Raw genomic sequence first — 7,025 nt, 5'->3', positions numbered from 1 at the left:
TTGGTCATTGGGAGGGAAAAAGAGAAGAAGGGAACTAGAGTTAATACTATATCTCACTTGACATTTCAGTTGGAGAGAAGGTGGCAAAGAGGAAGCAAGATAGTGGTTCTAGCAAGGAATTATGTCATTCCACTCCCCGAATGTTACCACAGATAGACAATGCAATAAAAGTTGATTTGATATCCTAGCTGGGGGAGAAAAGCTGAGAAAGTGAGAGACGACTGGAAGATTCTTGTTGGGAATATTTCCTTATCAAGGATCTCCTTATGAGTCATGTTTCTCCTTAAGACAAAAATTGTATCCATGTGTTTTTCTTTAAATTGCTTTATCTTACAGATTTCATCAAGTCATCTCTTAAAAACCTTCTATGGCTCCCTCTTGCCTTTTAGATTAGCTTCAAAGGGCATGGCTTGACCTTGGTCATGTATTTTAAACCTACCATCAAGTACCATCTAACCCCACTTTTCAATTATGAATCCCATGTTTTGATCACACAGATTCACGACTGTTTTATAAATGCATCATTCTCTGTGTACAGCAGGGTTTGTTTCTTTCTTTCGCAATGATCTTCCTTTCTTCTCCATGTTTGGTAAACTATTTCTTTTTTCAAAGCTAATGTTAATAGAATAACATTATTCTGAAATCTTCCCAGATTCCTCCTGGAAGAAATCAGAATTCTGTCTTCTGTGATTCATCTTATATTATAGATGCTTCATCTTTATGATATTTGAAATTATTTTACTATATTACTTTGATATGATACTTATTGTGCTAATGTATTGCTAAAATACCGAATTATTTGTGGGCTTGGGGTTTTGTCTTATTTTTATGGTGAATGGCTGCCTACAATAGGCAACTCATTATTATTATTTTTTCCCAAATGAAAATAAGATGGGTATTCAGAGTTTGACTATCAATCAGTTCGTTTCACCTATTTTATAATAGTTACAAGGACTGAGATCATGTGATCATGACTAAAGCACACACCACCATCTGGTGGTAACATATATTAATTGCAGTATCAAGTTTTAAGATGTGGGTATGAAATTTCTGCCTGCTACTTTCAATTTTAAAATAGTGACTAGGGTACATGTGGATACCCTAGTCACTATTTTAAAATTCCAGGTGAGGCGATGCCTCGCCCTGCTTCAGCTCTCGCTGGTCAGGCTGCAGCAGCTGACCAGCACTGATTGTCAGGCACTCCCTAGTGAGATAAACCCAGTACCTCAGTTGAAAATGCAGAAATCACCTGTCTTCTGTGTCGCTCGCGCTGGGAGTTGGAGACTGGAGCTGTTCCTATTCGGCCATCTTGGGAAAAAAAAAAAAAAAAGAAAAGATTTCACAGATGCAGAACTGAAAGTGATTTTAAAATTCAATATTTTATACAAGCTTAAAACTTATGTTTTCCAGTAAATATGATATCTTTGTTATGAGAATGTTGATTTATTAAAATAAATTATTTGTTACTAACCACTAAAACAAAAAAAATAAAAATAAAAATAAAATAGTGACTAGGCTGGGCGCAGTGGCAAACGCCTGTAGTCCCAACACTCTGGGAGGCCGAGGCGGGCGGATTACCTGAGGTTAGGAGTTCAAGATCAGTTTGGCCAACGTGGTGAAACCCTGACTCTACTAAAAATACAAAATTAGCTGGGCGTGGTGGTGGGCACCTGTAATCCCAGCTACTCGGGAGGCTGAGGCAGGAGAATCTCTTGAAACCGAGAGGCGGAGGTTGCAGTGAGCTGAGATTGCGCCATTGCTTTCCAGCCTGGGCAACAACAGCGAAACTCAGTCTCAAAAAAAAAAAAAAAAAAAAAATAGTGACTACACTAAGAGTTACCATTTTATGATCATTTTGGTAACACATTCTTATATTGATGATTAGCAGATAACTTCATAGATACTTTTAACGCATTGGCTTATTCACCTTCTCCAGTTATTTTCAATTTTAAAATTCTATTCATATGTTTTAAATGGATGCAGTTTATTTCATGTAAATCCTATAAATTTGATATTTTAGAAGTCTATTTACAATACAGCATCTTTTCATATATATAGTCTGTGCATGTGCTTTTGTTCCTGTAACAAATGAACCTATTACATGCGACACAATGCCCGAGACACTGCATTATGAAAAGTTTTCTCTTGGGTTAAAAGAATATGTCAATGCATGTGCCCAGCACTTGACCAACCAGACATCTCCATAAGTTACCACATTTTTTAACATAAAATGATTGCTGACCCTTATAAGAGTGGTCCTTAGGCACTGTCGTTGCTATTGATCTGAAAGGACCATCAAAGAAAAAATTATATTTTGTGTTGTTTTGGGATTAAGAATGTGTAGTTGATATAATATATAAGAATATCATTTCCCAAGAATTAGTAGTAATCTTTCTCAACCAGAATATTGTATCAAACACAACACCCTAGACCACCACCACATAGAAAATTTATGGTATTATGGTTATCATATTGCTGCTAGACAAACATAAAGGTCTTTCTTCTACTATTGCAATTCTCTTTGTGTTCCTCTACATAGTCTTTCAGTATTAAGGGGAAAGTGTACTATGGATAAAATAACAAAACTGCTATATGTACACTGGCTGCCACTCAGAGTAAGATGCAGCCTGTATCTCTATTCAGATTCATAACGTAACTCCAATGTCAGGCTGCTAGAGGAGATAAGAATCCCTGAAAGTAAAACAATGTGTTTTGAAGATAAGAACTTGCTTCCTGAATTGAACCCAAGTCTGAGAGTTTCAACTCTCTGTATTTGTGAACTGAGAATTCATGTGGAGGCCTCTGTAAGAACCTCCATACCTCTGGTCTCTCCTTCCCCAAATCTGGTCTACAAATGGTCACCAGATAATCACGTTAAGCCATCTCTGTAGACATACTTTTACTTAGCAGATTTTAGACTTCCAACTTTCCACAGAACAAAATCCTAACTGCTTATTATAGTGATCAAGGCACCTGATGACTTGAGCTTCACTGTGTGGCATCCACCTCACTATGTGCTACACTCTATATTCCACCTATTGCCATGGGTACCATTTGCCCATCACCAAATATGCTCTGTTGTTTCTTATCTTGATATTTTCCCCTATGCCAGTGCTTCTCAAGCTATAATGCAAACACAAGTCACTTGAGAATGCAGATTTTGATTCAGGGGGTCTGGGACAGAGAGCCTGAGATCGCACATTTCTAACCAATTCCATGGGATGTCAATGCTGCTAGTCCCAGGATCACAATTGGAGTAGAAGGGATCTATTCCAAATCTCAACCTGCCCATCCATCTCCATTCTCACCCCCTGACATTTCTGACTTTTGAAATAGTGACTTATTCTTGAAATATCAACTCTGACTCTCTCTCCTTCTTAACATTTTCTCTAGTTCCTCTAGTTCAGTGGTTTTCAAGTTGGATGCACATTAGAATTACTTGGAGAACTTTCAAAAATCCAACTGCACAAGCACATGCCAGGTCCATTAAGTCAGAAACTCTAGGGTGGAGACCCAAGGCATCTGTATGTTTTTTAACTCCTCAGGTGATTTCAACCTGCAGCCAAGTCTGAGAGCCAGTGCTTTTGGATGGAAGTGATTTGTTTTCAATAACTATAGCTATTTGTTCTTACCTGTGTTGAACTTGAACTTACTGTAAACTATTCTTGTCTTCATAAATGTCTTGCTTCTCCTACTAGCCTGCATGCATTTTGAGACTAGGATGTTTGCCGTGTCTTGGCAGGTGGAATACCTTAGCACTTATTCAAGGGCTGTTGGGTTAGAGTGCCTATGTTCAATTCCCGGATTTGCACATACAGCCTTGCCATGCACCATCTTGGTGTCCTTGGGCTTATAGTTTAAGCTGTCTATGCATTAGTTTTCATCTCTATATGTTGGAAATAATAATGGCAGTTGCATCATCAGGTATTTTTAAAGAATAAGATAAGGCATATGAAACGCTGAGTACTCACAGTGTCTACTCCATAAACACTAGCCATTATTATTATTAATTAGCCTTCTTTGTATGTCTCACATTGTACAACATAGCAGTAAGCAGTCAATAATCATTTGCTGGATGAATAAGTCAATAAATGATGGAGAATAAATCATATTTAATTGCTCTAAAATAAACCCAGAGCAGTCAGCCTTCCACTGAAAAATTCACGTTAATGAATGTTAACTATTTACAAGTGTTTGTAGGTACCTCTATGGCCATTAGCCTAGTGAATTCAAATCTGAGAAAAGATAGATGTTCTCCTCACAATGGAAGAAATCTGACAAAAGATATTAATGACCAAGTCTCAACAAATGCTTTAAAGTTACTCTCAGTAGCATGTGCCCACTCAAATGTATTAAGCCTATTAACATAAATTTAAAAGGTTACATTGAACATATAATTTTCCATAGGATACCTTTACAACCCAACCCAAGCCGCAGAACTTGCTGAATTTCATCATCCCAAAAACGTATGAATATCTGTCCTTTGGGAATGAGCAGTGCTTTGCCCTCCATTGGAGGGACATTGTCTTGGCCACCACAAGTGTAAACAGCTCAGCTTTATAATGATTCTTATGTCAACAGAGCATTTCATTACCACTGAACAGTAAAGCAGGTAGGTGACTGAAGACTGCAAGACATAATACCTAACGTGATGGAGCGGGTGAAGTCTGCCTATTACCACTGTGAACAGAGGCCTTTTGTTGGAATCCATCCTGGTGGAATGAATAGCCTCTGTTATGTTTATTGATTACACCCGAAGTATTGAGGTAGAGGTGGCTGGAGCTGCCCAGAAAAATAGTCAGATGCCATTGTGTGCCTTTCATTTTGGGAAGGCCAGATAATCAGTCAGAAATTCACTTTTAAACGCTAAACAAAATCTTCAATAGTCTTACATCTCACAAGAATAAAATCAAGCAGAAAAATAAATGTCTTAAGTCACTTGTATTTGAGAACTTTTCACTATCTCTGTGGCTGCCATCCTAGCCCACAGTACCATTGACCTTGCCCTGAAGAGCTGCTACAAGGCCCCTTTGGCCCCACTTTCTTCCTACACAGTCAATATACTCTTAAAAATTCTATCTGATCATGGCACTGTCTCACTTACAGCCCTCCAATGACTTCCTATTGTAGTTTGAATAAGATCTAGACTCCTTGGTGGTCTTACTAGTTCTCAAATGGTCCAGCCTTGCTTAATCGTTTGACCTCCTCCCAGGCTGTGTGGATCACCACAAGGCCCTGCAGGCTCTTCCTGCTCCTGACAACTTCAAGCTGATTTCTCCTTATCAACTGACTTTTCCCTTTTACACCTTCCTGGAGTACTTTCCTTACATTTTGTAGATCTTGTCCCTCATCCAGTCCTCCCCTCCATGCTCGCTATCCCATTACTCTCCTTTATTTTATTCACAGAAGTTATCATCATCATCAAGTACTTGATAATTGTATTTGTTCATTTGTTAAGCATCTTTTCTTTTAACCGAAATTTATTCACCTTTAAAGATCTTTGGCCTCAGGTAGCACTGAACACAACATAAGGGGTGAACACTACATAGTTTTGTTTAAGTAAATGAATGAAATTAGCAGTTTGTTTACCTTTACACAAACTATTTTTTTCACACACAACATGCATTAACATCAGTATTTTGACCCAAACCATAAATCTCTCCTCTTCAGTAATAGAGAGAGAGAGAGAGAGAGAAAGAAAAAGAAAGAAAGAAAGAAAGAAACAAAGAAAGAAAGAAAGAAAGAAAGAAAGAAAGAAAGAAAGAAAGAAAGAAAGAAAGAAAGAAAGAAAGAAGGAAAAAAAGAAAGAAAGACCGACTGCAGGAAAAATTTCTGTACCTAAATGAGAATGATTTTCCTTTTGGTAGCACTATCATATATTATCTATTTTCTGTTATTGGCATTGAAAAAACAGATTTGTTATCAATAAAAGCAAAAACAAAGAAACATCATGCCTAGTTATCCTTTATTATTATATATTATGGAATATATAATATGTATGATTCCATTTTGGAATCATACAATGCCTGTTTTTTTGTGACTGGCTTTTGGTTTTTTCATTTAGCATAATGTTTCCAAGATTCATCTATGTTGTAGCATGCATTGGTACTTCATTTCTTTTTATTGCTAAATAATATTCCATTGAATGATTATACAATGTTTTATTGATCCATTCATCAGTTGATGACCCTTTGGGTTGTTTTCACTTCTTGACTACTGTGAATAATGTTGCAATAGTGTTGCTATGATCATTTTTGTGAAAGTTTTTGTGTAGATGTGTTGTCATCTATCTTGGATATAGACCTAGGAGAGAAACTGCTTGGTCATAGGGTAACTATAGGTTTAACTCTTGGAGGAACTGGCAAGCTATGTTTTAAAGTGATTGCACTATCTCAGATTTCCATCACTAATGTATGAAGGTTTTAATTTCTCCACATCCTTATCAACATTTGTGCTTGTCTATCTTTTTTAGTATGTCCATCTCATGAGTGTGAGGTGAAACCTCATTGTGGCTTTGATTTTCATTTCCCTAATTAATAATGTGGCATCTTTTAATGTGTTTCTTGATTGTTTGTACATATTCTTTGGAGAAATGTCTATCCTGATCTCTTATCAATTCTTTAATTGGAATATTTTTATTATTGAATTTCTAGAGTTTTTTATTCTGAATAGAAGTCATCAGATGAATGATTTTCAAATATTTCTTCTATTTTGTGGAGTTTTTTTTTTTTTTTTTTACTTTCTTGATGGTGTCCTTTGAAGTACAATTAAAATTAAAAAGTTTTGATGAGGTCTAATTTAATCGTTTGTTGTTTGTTATATCTAAGAAACCATTAACTAACCTGGCCTCACAAAGGTTTACTCTATATTTTCTCTTAGGATTTTTATAGTTTTAGCACTGACGTTTAGCCTACGATTAACTTTGAGTTAAATTTTGTGTATAGTATGAGGTACTGGTCCAACTTCATTCTTTTGCATGTGGACATCCAGTTGTCCTAGCACCATTAGTCAGAAAAGACCTTTCT

Source organism: Macaca mulatta, chromosome 6 (assembly GCF_049350105.2).
Source record: "Macaca mulatta isolate MMU2019108-1 chromosome 6, T2T-MMU8v2.0, whole genome shotgun sequence".
Taxonomy (NCBI): domain Eukaryota; kingdom Metazoa; phylum Chordata; class Mammalia; order Primates; family Cercopithecidae; genus Macaca; species Macaca mulatta.
Note: the sequence above shows the minus strand (reverse complement) of the source record.